Here is a 20,439-nt window from a genome sequence, read left to right as displayed (position 1 = left end):
AAGATGTATAATGTAAGTTAAAGATACACTTCCCAGAGCATTGAAAAAGATGGACAGCTCTCAAGTTCATCTTGTAAAGCCAACAAAATTTTAATTCTGAACCAGAAAAATATTGTATAAATAACATAGTGCAACAACACTGACCCATCTGCAAGCATTCTACAATAACTACCTGAAAAGGGACTGTATCTACATTCCTGTGGTAGATATTGTTGGTTAATATCCTCCAGCAAAGCACATTCTTTTCCTTGCTAACAGAATGTCTAGATTGCTCAAATAGTGATATGTCAAGCCCTGGGAAGTGTCTCATGATTTGTCTCAGCTAATCTTTTGTCAATGATTGGTTTGGGGTGGGCACGTAATCCTCTGCTAGTCAATGAGCCATATCAGGAAATCTGCTAGCGGTTAATGGAAAGATTTTCCCCCATGATCAGACAGAGGGCCAATGAAGAGAAAGCCTATCACCTCTAGCCCCCGCCTTTTATGTTTGATACACTGGAACGAAGATGTGTTGTTTGGAGCTGCAATAGTTACCTTGAGATCATAAGGAAAGACAAGACATATGTTAATCATTCTGCAAAAACAGAGTGAACTCCAACCCAAAATTTGGTTCAGATATCAAGACTGATGACACCAAGAGAGTATGAAAACATTTATTACTTAAATAAAAGGGCTTTCTGGGAGAGCATGGCAGACATCCCAAGCTGGTCTGAAAATGGCTTGAGAGAGTAAGGAAAGGAGACTGCCTTGCGTTTTTATTGTGGTTAGAAGTTTGGTCCAGGGTGAAGTTTCCTGTGCATGGGCAGGAGCTTGTATGGTTTGAAACTCCTGCTGCTGCCAAAAGAAGAGCACCTAGGCTTTCTTATCAGCTTGCCCAGATGTGGGGTGTTAGAGCTTCCCTCTCTCTAGGTTTGCAATAATTAACAAGGTGTGACTCAGTTTCCCCTGACATGCATTGAGGAAAGACAAGCCCCCACATAAGCCTACGTGTCCCCAAAAGTTGAACAAAGAAACCATGTGGAAACGGGAGTAAAGGGAGATAGAGACCTTCACTCACAGCAGGTCAAAGGAACTCCAGCTCCTCCAGCATTCCAAGAAAACATAACTCCATAACCTACTACCCTGTAGCCATACAAGGGAAAATTTTCACCTCTAGGGCTTCCTATTGGCCCCTGCACCTCACTCGGACCCTCAACCCCCTCCCACTCTATCATTTCCCTGCCTAGGAATGTACTGTATAAATGCAAATCCTCCCTTTCCAGAAGTGGACCTAAGTCTATTCTTCAGATCCCCTCCATTGGGAGAGCTTCTCAATAAATTTTCTGCCTGTAGTCATATCAGTCTCCATGTCCCAGTGAGTGCCATTTTTCTCCACATGGGTCACTAGGGGACAGGGAGCAGTGAGACTGAAAAGCTCTCGAATGTCAAATATCAAAAAAACAGAGTCAGACTTTTCATTATAATTCACCCTTGATGTTTGACTGATGACAAAGTTGTACCATGTTTTATTTAATTAAATTTGAACAAGTTTAAATAAGCTATTATGCACTCCATGAAGCCTGCAGTCTGAAGCCTGTAAGGAAGGTGACAGTTCAATTGAACACCTTGTTCAAGATACCAGCATTGTGTATTCTGAGAAGTAAAGTGAGTGCCTTGGTCACAATCAGTAATGTCTGAAACTTTGAAGGGGGTGAGGAGTATCCTGCAGAGACCCTATATTATGGTTTTAATATATGTAAAGGCATGTGTGACCTTGATTAATATTCTGGATATTTATGAAGTAAGAGATTACCAGAGTTCTTTATTTCTAAGGGGGCAACTTTGGACAAAGAATTATTGTTGCTGCCATTGGTCAACCAGATAACCAGGCCATTGGCAAGAGCCTAGGGTTCTGTAAAATGTCCAGATGGGGCTAACTGTTGGCCAGGGAGAAGAGTGCTAAGATGCCGAACTGAAGTTTGACCAATTATGCTTACCTGTGGCATATATGACTTTTCACTTTCTCCCCCAGCCCTTCCAGTTCATTCCCCTTCCAGTTGCAGCAACGTTTAAATAGTTAAAAGACAAGCCTTGGAAACTGGTTGTGAACTGATAACTGATCAGCAACTCTGGTAACAATGCATTCCTTAGAAGTCTTGCTGCATTGTAAAAGACCCCTCTCATTTTGCAGCTAGCATGGACAATGGAGCTAGGAAAATGCTGTCTCTCCTCCCGCTGCTGAGGATGAGGATCCCCTGTAAGACCCCTAAATACATGCTCATTACTCGCTGAGCTGGACTTGTCTGAGTCTTTATTTGGTCTGATGTATCTCCCTCGGTTTGGCAGGAAGCTGTCATTTTACACAGCTCCTTGCCATACTTCAGACATTACCATTGGGTCCCGTCCTTTATCAGGGATATATCCTGGTTAAAGGATGAAAAGTAGTAGCTCTCCAGTGAGCTCCATAACATGTGATGATGGTGATTCATCTGTAAAGTATATGAACACTCACAGATGTCAACTCATTTGATCCCACGGGGCTCCCCACATAGTCAAGGGGTCTGAGAGAGGGATGACCTCCTTCAAAACTATGGCCTCTAGAAAGAGATGGAGGACAGGGGAAGCCAGCCCCTCCTATAGATGGGATACACCAGAGGACCCAGGTTTGGCTCTATCCTGTAGCAAGGAAGCCTCAGTAGCTGTGTCAAGCATGTAGGGGTACTGCTTCCATGACCCAAGGCATAATGAGTTGCTGGGTATAGAGGGCCTCGGGCTCAAGGCCTGTGGGGGCCTCTATTTCCAGGAGAGCCCCACATGTAGCCAGCAATTGCTGCTCTAATGGCATAGAGTCTGGGGCTGAGGATGGCAGATTTTTTGTATCAAATGCCCATAGGCAACTTTTGGCCATTATGGGTAGTCTAGAGACTCCAGGAAGCATGAGAAGAGGTTACAGAAGCCTCTGCCAGCAGTTGAGTCTCTGGGGGAGGGCAGATGCCTGTTGTATTGTAATTTGGACAGAATCGAGCACCTTTTGTTGCTCCTGAACCAATTTTCAGGTAACAGCATAAATAGGCTTAAGTAAAATTTGTAAATGAGGACTATACTGCCTCCAGGACCAATAAAGACCTAAAAGATTTTGGGCTTATTTTAACCCCGTAGGTGCCTAGAGGGTCAAAAGTTGTTTATCAACATTGTGAGGAATTGGTCCTCCGTTTATCACATAATTTTCAGGAATTGAACAGAGGTGGCAGGGCCTTGCACTTTGTATGAGGATATGGCCCATCCTGTTTTTGTGAGCTCTTTTGTGCTTTCATGTCCCAAAGAATGTGTCAAATGAATACGTTTAGAGGGGGATATCATCAATGTCATGTCATATCTGTGCTCCTGAAGAAAGTTGGATATAGTTATGATGTTTCCTGTAAAGACTGTGTCATCTCCCTTAGGATGTAAAGGTAAAATGTTTGAGAGGCTGTTCAGATAGGCACTAAACAGACTATGTTAGCCAAATCTATAGTAACAAAATGTTTTAACAGTTACTGATTGGATGGGGCCAGTAATTCCAAATAATATTGGGTATGGGAGCCTTAATGGTTAAAACCACAGTTCTGAGGCTGCGGTAATCCATTGTGAGATGTGATATTTTTTTTCCAATTCAAAGAACAGACCACATTGGGCTTTTAAATGGAGAAGCCGTGGTAATAATCACTTATTCTCCAAAAAGGTCTTGTATAGCGGGTTTCAACCCTTGTGAGCCCTGTTTTAATTTATATTGAGCCGTATTAACTATTTTATCTGGGGGAAAAGGTCCATGCCGTCCCAATTTTAAGCCAATTTGTAAATGCCAAGACTTAATTTAATTTTAATTTATTAAAATTATGGGTCAGAGTCTCCATGTCCACTGTGGGATATTTTAGGGCAATAGGCGTTACCATCATGAGGAATTTAAGCAAGACAATTGTTTTCATGGTTAAGGTGAGACAAAAATGTTTGTTCTCTATTTTTATGTTCAGTAGGTCCCCTAAGATTATAAAAGGTGTCTTGTTCAAATTCCATAGGATTCCCAGGTATTACTGTAATTTGCTCCAGTATTGATTAAGGTCATGAAGATTCGCCAATTGGTGCATTTCAGCTGACTTTAAAGTTAATTCAGAACCTATGTTGTAGAGGCGCAAAAGTTAATCAGCACACTTTTATCTTTTTGTTGTATAAATTCTTCCAATAAACTTTAGATTTCTAATTTTGTCAAATTGTAGATCTCTATTTCAAATTTTTGTTTCTTTCCCAGTATTTAGGCTTCTCTTTCTTCCCTCCCTCCCTTCTTCATCTGTCTTTCCTTTCTCTTTTGTGGTAGTTACTGGATATATTGTGGGGAGGCCCTCTCTATTCTGCTCATATTTATACATTTCTTCCTCCATATGGGGCAGGATAGAATAGGGAACTAAGGAGGAGAGGTAGAAAGCCTAATAAATTTCCAGACAAACCATGCAGTAGAAAAACCTGGAACAGCATCCTGCTGGACACATGTAGGCAGGTTATCAGAAGGTAGCTGGTGCCTACTAATGTGCATAAATAAGTTATGAGAAGGCACCTTGTGCCTGCTGACATGATGGGAGTGCAGTTTTTACCATTCACCCATCAGCTGTGGAAACAATACCGGCAGCGTGTGCCCGCTGACTGCACATAGAAGTCATGGGAATGCAGCTTGCAATGACCACCTAGCAGAAAGAAGGAGAAAAACAGCATGTTCCCACACTACCCACTTATTTTCATAAGCCCCGCATGCAGCAAGTTCCAGAAGGGCTCAAGAGCAATAGCCAGGAGCCAATCACTACTGGACACCAACCCCTAAAAAATCAAACTACCCAATAAAGTTCCCCCACTTTGTTCTAAATACTCCAGTCAGCATAAACCCTAATCCTCAATGATAGCCAATAACATCAGAAGCCCTTAGAGAGGAGTTGTGCATCTCACCCTGTACCATGCCTGCACCTATGTCTCGGGTCATGTACTATCTCTCTTCTTGTTTCTTTTTTTTTTTTTTGTCTTTATTTTTTTAATGTTACATTCAAAAAATATGAGGTCCCCATATACCCCCCATCTTGTTTCTTAATAAACTCTTTAATCCCTTGCCTATCTATGGCATGTCCTCCTTAAATTCCTTTATGCAACAAAGCCAAGAACCTAGACACCATCTTCGGTAACACATAAAGCCTCAAATCAGTATCATCAAGATTAGGGTCTCCACCATGGCAATGGTTGCTTTTTTAAGGTTTAAGCACCCAGGGCTTAAATTGGGTTTGAATTTACCCCTTTGCTGTGCCTCAGGGATTCCATGGGTAATATCCCCTATAAACCTGAAGCTCAGGATATTTGTTATGGCAGAGGCATAGGCAGCAATAGCATCAGTAACAGCAACAAAAGTATTGTAGGATGTAAACTATAATCCATGCGTGTGCCAGTACGCCAAAATGTACTCATCAAATGCAATGAATTTGCCACACCAATGAAAGAAGTTGTTGATGTGGGAGGAGTGGGGTGTGGGGAGGTGGGTATTTGGGAACCTCATATTTTTAAGGTAACATTTTGTGTGATCTATGTATCTTTAAAAAATAAATAAAAAATATAATTTAAAAAAAGTATTTTGTAGGGTCCTAGTGAGCCATCTGCCTTTAGAAGTGTGTATTCAATAATTAAAATCTTTAAATAGTAACTGCTCATCAAATAGCAAGTGCTCTTCCTCCACACAAGTGACCACTCAATGGGCCTGTATATGGCACAGGGAATAGTGTTTCCCATGAGCTCTCTATAGAACAGAGGCCAATGCCTATTTGAGACACAACCAAACAGTCTCAGGATAAGAGTCTTCCCCCAAGCCTATGGCCGGTCACAGCTTATGCTGAAATCAAGACCAATAATTCATTTTAAGATACAAGTAGGTCTGGGTCAAGACACATGAACCAGGACCACTTTAAGGAGGATCTGAAAACCCATACTCTTGATCATAAATGTCGGTTAACTGCCAGTTCAAGTGGTTGAACACCTGCTTCCTGTGTACGAGGTCCCAGGTACCTCCTAAAAACAAACAAAACAACCAACCAAACAAACGAAAAAACCAACTTTCATTGGGGAGCAGATGTAGCTCAGTGGCTGAGCTCCTGCTTCCCATGTACGAGGTTCTGGGTTAATCCCCAGTACCTCCTTAAAAAAATACCAGTTAACTCTCAAAAGTTCTAGCTTAGGTCAGTTAAATCTATAAGAGAGAAACAGTAGAAATCAGCAAATGTAGCACAAAGCAGCACAGAAAGTGCAAGCTAACCAGCAGGCAGCACCTCAAAGTCCATGCTTGCCATCAAGCAACAGACAAAAAAGTTAGAGAAGAAAGACCCTGGTAGTGTTGGTCAATGCCTAAACATTCTGCTCACAGTGCCAATTGATGTTGACACCCTCCAGAAACAGAATTGACCCTAACACAAAATTTAGCTTGGATGCCACACTCACACCAAGAGCATGTGAAAAGGTTTATTATTACATAATTAGACTTTCTGGAGAGAGCAGGGCAGGCCTCCCAACCTGCTCAGAATATGGCTTGAAGGAGCAAGGAAATGAGGCTGGCTTAGGGTTTTTCTGGTGGTTATGAGTGGGCTGGGTTGAGGGTTACTGTGCGTGGGATATGGCCTGTGTGCTTTGAATCTCTGGCCACCGCCAAAGGAAGGAGCATGCAGGCTTTCTTACCAGCTTTCCCAGATGTGGGGGCACAAGGGGAAAAATGAAGAGGTAAGGCTTAAAAGTTGTCAGCAAACACTGAAAAATGGAGTCAGACTCTTAATTTCAATATGCCTCTGAAGGCAGTGTGGGAAATAGAGAGAGCGTTGGTCCTTGATGATGTTTTTCAACCCTAAAATGACCTTGGAACCACCTGATCCAGACTTTTAGTGATGCTGAATAATTCAATGTCTTCATGGTTGAGGATATTTTTAGCTACACTGCCTGTTACTTGCAGCCAAAAATATTTTGAACTGATACCATGTCAAAAGTATAATCAACTACTACAATGTCTGACATATTCAGGGAATACAAGGAAGGCTCAATGTAAATAAATGTATCAACATAATTCATAACAAAATGAATTAAAGGAGAATATGATGGGCTCATATTAATAATACTGTTAAAAGATTTTCATGATATCCAGCAACTATTCCTAATAAAAGCACAAGGTAGAAGAGGAGTAGAAAACACCTACTTAAAGACTACTCACCAAAAGCTAACAGCAAATATCATTCTAAAGAGTGAAACACTAAAAGCATTTCCAAGATATTAGGAATTACACAGGAATGCTATTACAATTAATATTCAATATATTTTTAGAGATTCCAATGAATGCAGTAAAGGAAGAAAATGATATAGCATATTAAATATTGGGGGAAAAGTTAAAACTATTTCTGGTGTGAGTGTATACCCAGAAAATCCAAGAGACACTAATAAACACTAATTAAATTAAGGAAAGAATTATTCAAGGCTTCTGAATAGAGGTAAACATAGAAAATAGACTTTCTATATAGTAGTACCAACAAATAGAAATAGGGAAATAGTTCATTCACCAAAATGCCATAAATTATAATGCTCTTCATGCAATAGTTCCCAAAGCATCACCTTGATGATACCTTGATTTGGACTTTCTTTTAGCCTCACAACTATGAGTGAGTAAATTCCCATTGGTCTAACAGTCCATGTCATGGTATTTGCTTGAGCTGCTTAGGAAACTAAAACAAACCAAGACTGAATACTGCTCTGGATTCACCTAATAGATCATAAAAACAGGACCCAAAAGGATCCAGAAAAAGAACAGTAAACTTATCCCAAATCAAGCCAAAGGAAAGAAATAATAAAGATCAGACCAGAAATAAATGAAACTGAGAACAAAAAGCAATAGAGAGAATCAACAAAACCAAAAGTTAGTTCTTCGAGAAGATCAACAAAGTCAACAAAACCTTAGTGTTTTAGTTTACCAAAGGGCTGCTAATGCAAAGTACAAGAAATGGGTTGGGTTTTACAAGGGGGATTTATTTGGGGTAAAATTTCCAAGGCCATGAAAAGTCCAAACTGAGGCACTGTAAGAGGTGCTTTCTCACCAAAGCAAGCTACTGTTGAGTCTGTTCTCCAGGCACGTGGCAAAGCAAGATGGCCACTGATCTCTGCCAAGGTCTCAGCCTTCCCCTCTGGGTTCGCTGTCTCCAATTGAGCTGCTCTTTGGGCCCAGCCTCTTGGGGACTTTGTGCTTAAGTGATTCTCTAGTCACCTCTCACATGGCAGGATTAAAAATGGTGGCTTCCATTTCCTGTTTCTCTCTGTGTCTCCATTTATATCAGACCTAGCCAGTGGGTGAAGACCCAGCTTGCTCATGCTTTATTGGCATAGCCCAACCCAAACCCCTAAAGAGATCTTAATAAATAATCTACTCAAAGGCCCCCAACTGAATTTAATGCAATCAAAGTGTATCACACCCACAAGAACAGATTAATTTGAAAACACAAACGTTCTCTTTTTTGGGATTCACAAAACAATCTCATACTGCCAGACATAATTAGACTGACAAAGAAAAAAAGTGAGAAGATGCAAATCAATAAAATCAGAAAAAAGAGGGAGGACATTAACACTGACCCTGTGAGGGAAGGCTATCCAGGCGAGCTGCGGTAGGCCAAGGGAACTGGTAGAACGGACGGGCTTCCTGCTCTCCGCAGGGGCATGGGCGAGTCCCGCCCTCCCTGTCTGGCGAACCGGCCCCGGCTCTTCGCCGAGGTACGGGCGAGCCACGCCCTCTCGACCGTTCCCGCCTAACTGCTAAGCCCGACCTACTGCCTCCCCCTCTTCCCCCTCGCCGGGGCCACGTCATCCAACGACCACTAGCCAATCCCCACCGGCCAACTCCCACATTGCCTAACTCCCACCAGCCCCAACCAACCAACGCCCCACACGCCGCCTCCTGCCTGCCCCGTCCCCTCACCCCACAATATATATTGTCCAGCACTTCCTCAATAAAGCAGACTGCGTGTTACCACCATTCGCCGTCTCCGCAGCATTCTTCACGCCCGCTGTGCGTCCACCTGACCCCTCACCTCAAGCAGCCTGGGCAAAGCCAGAGGAACTCCCAATCATCAACCCTGCAGAAATAAAAGAGGTCATAAGGCAATACCATGAACAAATATATGCCAACAAACTAGACAACGCAGATGAAATGGGCAAATTCCTAGAAACACACGAACAACCTGCACAGACCCTAGAAGAAATAGAAGACCTCAACAAACCAGTCACAAGAGATCGAAACAGACAACAAAAACCTCCCAAAGGTATGGGAACTAGGGAAAATGTTCAAAGCTTTCCTGGGGCAATGGCTGCACATCTCTGTGATGAAAGTGAGCACCACTCAGTGTACACTTTGGATAGAATGTACAAAGCGTGGGACTGTATAACACAGTGAACCATGTGGTAGAAGATGGACTGTGGTTAACAGTACAAATATGAGAGTGTTCTCTCGTAAACTATAACAAATGTTCAATACTAATACATGTTAATAATAGGGAGTGTATGGAAAAAATATACCAAGTGTAAGCTATGGACCATAGATAGTGGTAATAATCTGATCATGTTCTTTCATAATCTATAACAAATGTTCTACAACAATGTAAGGTTTTGGTGGAATTCTGCACATTATACATGATTGTTTTGTAAGCTCATAACTTCTCTAATTAAAAGAAAAAAAAAAAGAAAAAAACCCAAAAAACAAAATCTCCCTATGATGAAAAACCCAGGACCACATGGCATCACAGGTGAATTCTACCAGTCATTCAAAGATAATTTAATACAAATCTTGCTGAAGTTCTTTCCAAAAATTGAACAGGAAGGAATGTTATCAAATGCATTCTATAAAGCCAGCATCATCCTAATACCAAAACCAGATAAAGCTACTATGAAAAAAGATACTTACAAACCAAATTTTCTAATGAATAAAGATGCAAAAATCCTCAACAAAATGCTTGCAAACAGAATGCAAAAGCACATTAAAATAATTATACACCACAATCAAGTGGGTTTTATTCCAGGTGTGCAAGGGTTTTTCAACACAAGAAAATCAGTTAGTGTAATAAACCACATTAATAAATTGAAGAAGAAAAATCACGATTCTATCGATTGACACAGAAAAGGAATTTGTAAAATTACAGCATCCTTTTGTGATAAAAAATCCAAAATAGAAGAATAAAAGGGAGCTTTCTCAACATGGTATGCTCACTTTTTTTTTTCAAACCAGGGTTGGGGATTGAACCCAGGACCTAGTATGTCAGAAGCCGGAGCTCAACCACTGAACCACATCGACTCCCCTCTCCACATGGTAAAGTGCATATATGCAAAACCCACAGCAAACATTGTACTTAATGGTAAAAGACTGAAAAATTTCCTGCTGAAATCAGAAACAAGACTAGGATGCCCACTGTCACCACAGTTTTTCAATATTGTGCTGGAAGTTCTAGCTAGAGCAATTAGGCTAGATAAAGAAATAAAAGACACCCAAATAAGAAAGGAAGAAGTAAAACTGTCACTTTTCACAAAGATATGATTCAACCTATACTTAGGAAATCCCGAAAAATCCACCAGCAAAACTACTAGAACTAATCAACATGTTCAGCAAAGTGGCAGGATACAAGAATAATATGCAAAAATCAATAACGTTTCTACACACTCCTGATGAGCAATCTAAGGAGGAAGTCAGAAAAAAATCCTTTTATAACAGCGATGAAAAGAATAAAATATTTAGGCATAAACTTAACTAAGGACATAAGGACCTGTATTCAGAAAACTACAAAGCATTGCTAAAAGAAACTGAAGAAGACAAATAAATGGAAGGACCTTCCGTGTTCATGGACTGGAAGACTACATATTGTAATTGTGTCAATTCTTCCCAAACCGATTTACAGATTCAATGCTATCCCAATAAAAACATCTCAACAGCATTTTTAAAAAACAAATCAATTGTATTCATACATATAACTAAAGTATAAATCTATCCAAAGTGTACTATCAGTGGTATTCGGGGTAATCATGTATTTGTGCATTCATCACTTCAGTCATTCTTAGAACACTTTCATTATTCCAGTAATAATAATACACACACAAAAACAAAACTTATCACCTCTCAATCTCTCTATGCTTCCCCAACTGTACATAGCTGCAGTCCTTTTTCTACTCTCTAGTATATTTGTATTTATATTTTGTAAAAACATTCTTAATATATGCAGTATCACCCATATTTGTGTTTTACATGAGGTTTTCCTATCTTATACAATGCCATGTTACAGTTTTTAGCTTTCTTTCTAATAATATATATGACTTTCCCTTTCAACCACTGTCATACCCATATGCTAGTTATACCTAAATGCTCTGCTAGTTACACAAACCATGATATGCTTTCCCATTTCTATTCATTTCCAAAGATTGATAAACAACCTTTTAACCAATTCTGCACAGATAAACAACCTTTTAACCAATTCTGCACAGATTCTGCACAGATTCTATTCTCAACCCTTCTGCTATTTTCTGGTGACCTATATTCTAATTATTAACTCCATGAGTTTATACAATATATTTAGTTCAAAATAGTGCAATCATACTGTATTTGTCCTTTTGTGTAACCCAACAGCTTTTTTTTTTTGTTGTAGAAACAGAAAAGCCAATTAACAAATTTATTTGGAAAGGCAAGGGGCCCCGAATAGCCAAAAATGTCTTAATAATGAAAAATGAGGTTGGAGGACTCTCACTTCTTGAATTTAAAGCATATTACTTCACTACATTGGTAAAAACAGCATGGTACTGACATAAGATAGACAGATTGACCAATGGAAATGAATAAAAAACTCAGAAATAGGCCCTCATATCTATGGGCAAGTGATTTTTGACAAGTCTGCCAAGCCCTCCCAACTGGGCCAAACAGTCTATTCAACAAATGGGCTGGGAGAACTGGATATCCATACACCAAAGAAAGAATAGCCCTATCTCACACCTTACACAAAAATTAACTCAAAATGGATCAGAGACCTAAATATAAAAGCTAGAATCATAAAGTTCTTAGAAGAAAATGTAGGAAAACATCCTCAAGACCTGGTGGTAGGTGGTACATTCTTAAATGTTACTCTGAAAGCATGAACAACAAAGAAAGCATGGATAAACAGGACCTCCTCAAATTTAAACACTTTTGTGGTTCAAAGGACTTCATCAAGAAGAAGGGACAGATGCAGGACATTAAATATCCTGCCATTACCCACTGAATGAACTGGGAGAGAGTGTAAACTACAACATAAACTATAATCCTTGCTGTGTAGCAATGCTCCAAAATGTATTCAACAAATGCAATGAATGTACCACACTAATGAAAGAAGTTGTCAATGTGGGAGGAGTGGGGGTTGTGGAGAGTGGGGTATATGGGACCCTCTTATACTTTTTATTGTAACAATTTGTGTGATTTATGTATCTTTTAAAAAAAGATAATAAAAAAAGTTTGCAAAAAAAAAGAAGGTGCAAGGGCAGAGCACTCAATGGGAGAAAATATTTTGAAATCACATATCTGATAAGGGATTGGTTGCCATTCTATACAAAGAGATTGAACAATAAAAGAGCAAGCAAGCTAATTTAAACATAAGACTTAAATAGACATTTCTCCAAAGAGAAAATACAAATGGGCAAAAAGCACATGAAAAAGATGTTCCATATCAGTATTTATTAGGGAAATGCAAATCAAAACGAAATCAGATGTCATCTCACACCACATAGTAAGGCCATTGCTAAAAAGTCCAGAAAATAAATAAATGTTGGAGAGAATGTGGAGAAATAGGAACACTCCTTCACTATTGGTGGGAATGTAAAATGGTGCAGCTTCTGTGGAAGACAGTTTGGCCATTCCTCAGGAAGCTAAATATAAAACGTCTATATAATCCAGCAATTCCTCTACTAGGAATATATCCAGAAGGACTGAAAACTTTAATGCAAATAGACATTGGCACACTCATGTTCATAGTGACATTATTCACAACTGCCAACAATAGAAATAATTCAAATTTCCATCAACTGATAAATGGATAAACAAAACGTGGTATATACATACGATGGAATATTATGCTGCTGCAAGAAGAAATGAAATTGGGACACATATGATAATATGAGTGAACCTTCAAGTCATTATGCTAAGTGAAATAAGCCAGACCCAAAAGGACAAATATTGCATGGTCTCACTAAGGTGAACTAAATACAAAGAATAAATGCATGGAATTACAACCTAGAGTATAGGTTATTAGGAGATAGGAGGGCTGAGGAGGGGTACTGATGGTTAATGTATGTAGAAGTCTTAATGAACTCGACTGTAAAACTGTGGGAATGGATAGAGTTGATGGTAATACATTATAGTGAGTAGAACTAATGCAGTTTGTTTATAAATGGGATTGTGGCTGAAAAGAGTAGTCTAGGGATGTAAATGTCAATTGAAAGAAAACTAGAGAATAATATAGGGACTGAATAACATAGTGAACCCAGACAGGGATAAGAATTGTGGTTAATAGTGCAGATACAAGAATGTCCTTCTATGTGCTAGAATAAATGTACATCACTATTGCAAGGTGGTAAGAATGTGGAGAAACATGGGAAAAATATAATTAATGTAACCTATGGACTATAGTCAATAACAGTACTGTAATATTCTTGCATCAATGCCAAAGATGTATTGTGCTAATGATAGTGGGGTATGGAAAAATATACCAAATGTACCCTATAAACCATAGTTAGTGGTAATAGTCTGATGATAGTATCTCATAATTTGTAACAAATATTCCACAACAATGTAGTATGTTGGTGGAGGTGTGTTGTATAGGAATTTTACAAACATGCAAGATTGTTTTGTAAGTTCACAACTTCTCTAATAAAAATATCTTAAAAAATTAAACATGTTTGCTCTTCAAAAGACTTTGTCAAGAAAGTAAAAAGGCAGCCTACTCAATGGGAGAAAATATTTGGAAACTACATATACGGTAAGGGTTTAATATCCACATTATATGAAGAAATCATATAACTCGGTGATGAAAAGGAAAGCAACCCAATTAAAAAATGGGCAAAAGGGGAGCAGATGTGGCTCAAGCAATTGAGCTCTTACCTACCACACACGGGAGGTCCCTGGTTCAATTCCCGGTGCCTTCTGGAGAAGACGAGCAAGACAGCAAGCTGGCACGATGGGCAGGCGTGGTGACTGATGCAACAAGATGATGCAACAAGGAAAGCCAAAAAGAGGAAAGACAATGAGAGACAAAATGGCAGGGAGCTGAGGTGGCTCAAGTGATTGAGAGCCTTTGTCCCACATAGGAGGTCCCAGGTTTGGTTCCTGATGCCTCCTAATAAAAGAAGACAAGTAGACACAAAGCACATGGAGAGCAGACGGTAAGCACAAAAAATGAGGGGGGGGTGGGAATAAATTAAAAATAAGATAAATCTGTTTAAAAAATGGGCAAAAGACTTGAATAGACATTTCTCCAAAGAGGAACTACAAATGACCAAAAAGCACATGAAAAAATGTTCAACATCACTAGCTATTAGGGAAATGCAGATCAAAAGTCCAATGAGATACCCATTTCATATCTTATACAATGACCATTATTTAAAAAAAAAAACAGAAAATTAGAAGTGCTGGAGAGGATATGGAGAAATAGGAACACACCTTTACTGTTTGTGGGAATGTAGAAACCATTCCTCTGTGGAAAACAGTTTGGCAGTACCACAAGAAGCTGTATATAGAACTGCTGTATGATCTAGCAATTATTCTACTAGGAATATATTCAGAAGTAATGAAAGCAAGGACATGAACAGATATTTGCACACCAATGCTCATAACAACATTATCCACAATTGCTAAAATATCGAACCAGCCCAAGTGTCCATCAACTGATGAATGGCCTAACAAAATGTGGTACATACATGCAATGGAATACTATTCAGCTGTAAGAAGAATGAAATCAGGATGCATATGCCAACATGGATGAACCTTGAGGATATTATGTTGGTTGAAATAAGCCACAAAAGGACAAATATTGTATGGTCTCACTTATATGAACTAAATATGATGAGTAAACTCTGGAGCTAAACTCTAGCATATAGGTTACTAGGAAATAAAAAGTGGTTTGAGAATGGGAGATGATGCTTAATGTATGTCATGTTATTAATAAGGTTAACTGTAAAAATTGGAAATTTATAGAGTTGAGAGTAACACATTATAATGAGTATGGCTAACACTCCTGATTTATAAGTGTGATTGTGCCTGAAAGGGGTAGTCTGTGAAAGTAAATGTCAGTTGAAAGGAAACTAGAGGGTAATCTAGGAAATGTATAACAGAGATTTTGGTGGTCGATGAAGATTATGGTTAGTAGTTTTATTAGTCAGCCAAAGGGGTGCTGATGCAAAATACCAGAAATCTGTTGGCTTTTATAAATGGTGTTTATTTGGGGTACAAGCTTACATTTACCAGGCCATAAAGCATAAGTCACTTCCCTCACCAAAGTCTATTTCCATGTGTTGGAACAAGATGGCTGCCAACATTCAGCCTTCCTCTTCCTCTTAAGACTCCATGGTCCCAACTTCTTCCAATATCAGCTGTAGGCTGGGATAAATCTTGTTTCTCTCCCAGGGTTCATTTCTCTCTCCACAAGGTCAGCTGTAGACTATCACACTCTCTAGGCTTTGTCTCTCTCCCCAGGGCTCGATTCTCTCCAAGCTCAGCTGCTCCGCTTGAGATCTCCCGTATGTTTACTTCTTGGGCTCCAGCTCAAAACTCTAACCTCCCTTCTCTGCGGTGTGGTTTCTCTGAGTCCCCACCCACCAAGGGGGCTGGAATCAACCTCCTACTGACATGGCCCAATCAAAGCCTTAATCATTATTTAATCAACTAAAAGTGAATCCTCTGAAGCCAATATAATCTAATATGCTCAGAGGAGCAGGCCAGTTTACAAACATAATCCAATATCTATTTTTGGAATTCATAAATAATGCCAAACTGCTACAGTAGTATAAATGTAAGAATATTCTTATACAAAGTGTTAAGAATTTGGCAATACAGGATAATTATAACTAATGTAATTTATGAATGATAGTTAACAGTAATAATTTTGCAGCAATGGCAAAGAAAGTATTTCATCAATTCTAAGAGACAACTATCAGGTAGTGTAAGGGAGTATGGGATTTTTCCTTTTGGAGTAATGAAAACAGTCTAAAATTGACTGAGGTGATGACAGCACAATTCTGTGATGAAAAGGAGAGCCACTGGGTATACACTTTGAGTGGATTGTACAAAGGATGGGCTGTTTAACATAAGGAATCCAGTGGTAGTAGATTGACTGCGGTTAACAGGAGAAATATGAGAACATTATCTCATGAACTATAACAAATGTACAATTCTAATATATGGGGTTAATAATTGGGTTGTTTGGGGGGAAATACACCAAATGTAAGATGTAGACTATAGTTTTTAGTAGTATTTTGATGATGCTGTTTCATAGTTTGTAACAATTGTTTCACAACAATGCAAGGTGTTGGTGGTATGATGAATGGGAGCCCTGTATGAAGATATGCATGTTTGTTTTGTAACTTCACAACTTTCACTATACACTTATTATTTATGGATGTTCATGTGTGAACAATATACTTCAATGAAAGTTTATTTTTTTTAAAGTGCAAAAAAGAATATTTATAGGAATACAAAACAGCACCCAACAACTTAAAATTCACAATGTTGGCTATCCAATTAAAAATTAACAGGTATGTAAGATGTAGGTCAATAGTAAATAAGGTGGTAATGAATGAAGTTGATGGTAGCACATGATAATGAGTATAACAAACACTGCTGATTTACAAATGTGATTGCCACTGAAAGGGATAGTCTCAAGAGGTCAATATTAATTGAAAGTCAGGTAGAGGATAATCTAGGGACTATATAACAGTGATTTTGTTGGTGGATGAGGATCGTGGTTAATAAAATAAATACAAGCATGTTCTTCTACTACAAGGTTAAAAAGTAGAATATGGTGATACATGGGGAAAATACAACTAACTTAACTTATAGACTATAGTTAATGATAATATTGTAATATTTTTGTAGCAAAGGCCAAGAAAGTATTATATAATGCTAAAGGTCAAAAAAAGAATATGGAGTTTAGTTTTATGAGATATGAATATGATTAAGCATTTTTTCTTCATTAAGGAGGAGACTTTGGTCATGTCATTTAACCAGTCTATGCTCATTTATGTAATTTTCTGAACACTGGAGAAACAATTGAGTTTATTTTTATGATTAATGAGAAACTGTGCCTGGACAGAATTTTTAGAGTAATGCTTCCATAATTTATTAAGCTGCCTTTTGTCTGTTATTTTACTTTTTAAAGTTGAAATAAAATTTACTTTAAAAAAGACAACCCAATTTGAAAATAGGGAAAGGATAGAAATAGACAATTCTCCAAAGAAGATATACAAATGACCAATAAGCACATGAAAAGATGGCTATAATAAAAAAAAGACAGACAGTAACAAGTGTTGGTGAGGATATGGAGAAACTCAAGCCCTCATACATTGTTGGTGGAATGTAAAATTGTGCACCACTTTGGAAAACATTTTGGTACTCCCTCAAAAGGTTAAGCATAGCGTTTTACAGACCATGTTCTGGGCCATAAAATAAACCTCAATAAATATAAAAGAATTCAAGTCATACAAAGAATGTACTCTGATCTCAATGGAATTAAGTTAGAAACCAGTAACAGTCTAGAGACATCCCAAATATTTGGAAACCAAACAACGCACATCTCAATAACCCATGCATCAGAGAAATCAAAAGGGAAATTAGAAAACATTTTGAGCTGGATGAAAAAGAAAACACAATGTACCAAAGTTTATGTGAGGCCAATAAATCAGTACTTTTGAGGAAATTTATAGCACTAAATGCCTATATTAGAAAAGAAGAAAGGTTTCACTAGAAGATCTCAGCTTCTAGTTTAAGAAATTAGAGAAAGGGAAACGGACTTTGGCCCAGTGGTTAGGGCATCTGTCTACCACATGGGAGGCCTGTGGTTCAAGCCCCGGGCCTCCTTGACCCGTGTGGAGCTGGCCCATGCGCAGTGCTGATAAGCGCAAGGAGTGCCCTGCTACACAGGGGTGTCCCCCGCGTAGGGGAGCCCCACGCACAAGGAGTGCACCCATAAGGAGAGCCGCCCAGCGCGAAGGAGGGAGCAGCCTGCCGAGGAATGGCGCCGCCCACACTTCCTGTGCCGCTGATGACAACAGAAGCGGACAAAGAAACAAGACGCAGCAAAAAGACACAGAAAACAGACAACCCGGGGAGGGAATTAAATAAATAAAAATAAATCTTTAAAAAAAAAAAGAAATTAGAGAAGGAGAAAATTAAACCCAAAGTAAGCAGAAGAGTGGAGGTAATAAAGGTTAGAGAGGAAATTAATGGTATAGGAAATAGAAAAACAATAACATGTTTCTAGTTGGTGAAACCAAAATGTGGTTCTTTGCAAAAATCGATGAAAATGATAAAACACCAACCAAACTCATTAGGATGAAGAGGGGGAAGATACACATGACCAACGTTAAGAATGAGAGAGGTAACATCAATACAGATTTTTGAGATATTAAAAAGATAATAAACACTATGAACAATTTTACGCTAATAATGTGACAGCCTAGATAAATGAAAACATTCCTTGAAAGATACAAACTAAAAAAGTTCTGTCAGGAAGAAATAGATAATTTGAATAACCCTATATCTACTAAAGAAACTGAATTTCTTTTTTTTCAGGCTTTTAATTTTTTTATAATAGATTTAAACATTTTTTTATAAAGATACATAGATCATACAAAATGTTACATTAGAAAATATAAGAGGATCCCATATACTCCCACTCCCCCCCCCCACATCACCAAATTTTTTCATCAGTGGGGCACATGCATTGCATTTGATGAATAACATTTTGGAGTACTGCTACACAGCATGGGTTATAGTTTACATTGTAGTTGACACTCTCTCCCAGTCCATTCAGTGGATTATGGCAGGATATATGATGTCCTGCATCTGTCCCTGCAATATCATTCAGGACAACTCCAAGTCCTGAAAATGTCCCCATATCACACCTCTTCTTCCCTCTCCCTGCCCTCAGCAACTCCCATGGCCACTGTCTCCACATCAATGATACAGTTTCTTCCATTGCTAGAGCCACAATAATTCTGTAGTAGAATACCAGTAAATTCACTCTAATCCATATTTTATTCCTCTATCCTGAGGACCCTGGAATGGTGATGCACACTCCGCCTCTAACTCAAGAGGGGGCTTAGATCCCACATGATTGGTGGATGGAATTATTCTGCTTGTGCTTATAGACTCTCTTGGTTCCCTCGTGTGGTGGTTGGCCATCCCTGCCTCCCTGTTAGCTGACATTCTTATGAAAAATCTTCCCACAAAGAGAACTCCAGGCCCAGGTGTCTTCCCTGGTGAGTTCTATCAAACATTTAAGAGAGAAATAAAACCAAAAAAAACCCCAATACTACCCAATCTTGTACAGAAAATTGAAGTGGAAGTAATACTTCTCAACTATTTCTATGAAGCAAGCACTACCCTGGTACCAAACTTGACAGAAACATTACAAGTAAGGAGACTAGATACCAATATACTTCATTAACATTTATGAAGTTATTCTACACAATTCTTAGCAAGTTGAATTGAACAATATATAAAAAGCTTAATGCATCATGTATAAGTAGGGCTTATCCTAGGAAAGCAGAATTGGTTCAACATTTGAAATTCAATCCATTTAATCCATCATACTAAAAATTCACCAACAAATTTTACCAAACTGTAAAAGAAAATTTGAATATATGCAGAAAAAGCATGTGATAAAATTCAACATCCATTTCTGGTAAAAAAAAAAAACAATCACCAAATTTGAAGGAAATTTCCTCAGTCTGATAAAAGGTGTCTAGGAAGAACCTACAGCTAGCATCATACTCAATAGTGAAAGACAACATTTTCCTCCTAAGGTAAGGAACAAGACACGGATGTCTCCTTTCACCACTTCTATTTAGCATTGTGTTGGAGGTTCTAGCCAGGACAATTACTCAAGAAAAAGAAATAAAAGGAATCTAGATTCAAAATTAAGAAGTAAATCTATATTTGCAGGCAAAATCATTGTCTAGATAGAAAACCCAATGGAATGTACTATAAGTCTACTAGAACCAATAAATGAGTTTAGCAAGATTGCAGGATATAAGATCAATATACCAAAAAATGTATTTATGTATACTAGCAAAAAAATTAGAAATTGAAATAAAATAATATAATTTACAATAGCTTCAAAAATATGAAATACTTAGGAATAAATCTGACAAAAGATGTGA

Source organism: Dasypus novemcinctus, chromosome X (genome assembly GCF_030445035.2).
Source record: "Dasypus novemcinctus isolate mDasNov1 chromosome X, mDasNov1.1.hap2, whole genome shotgun sequence".
In the NCBI taxonomy this organism is placed as follows: Eukaryota; Metazoa; Chordata; class Mammalia; order Cingulata; family Dasypodidae; genus Dasypus; species Dasypus novemcinctus.
Note: the sequence above shows the minus strand (reverse complement) of the source record.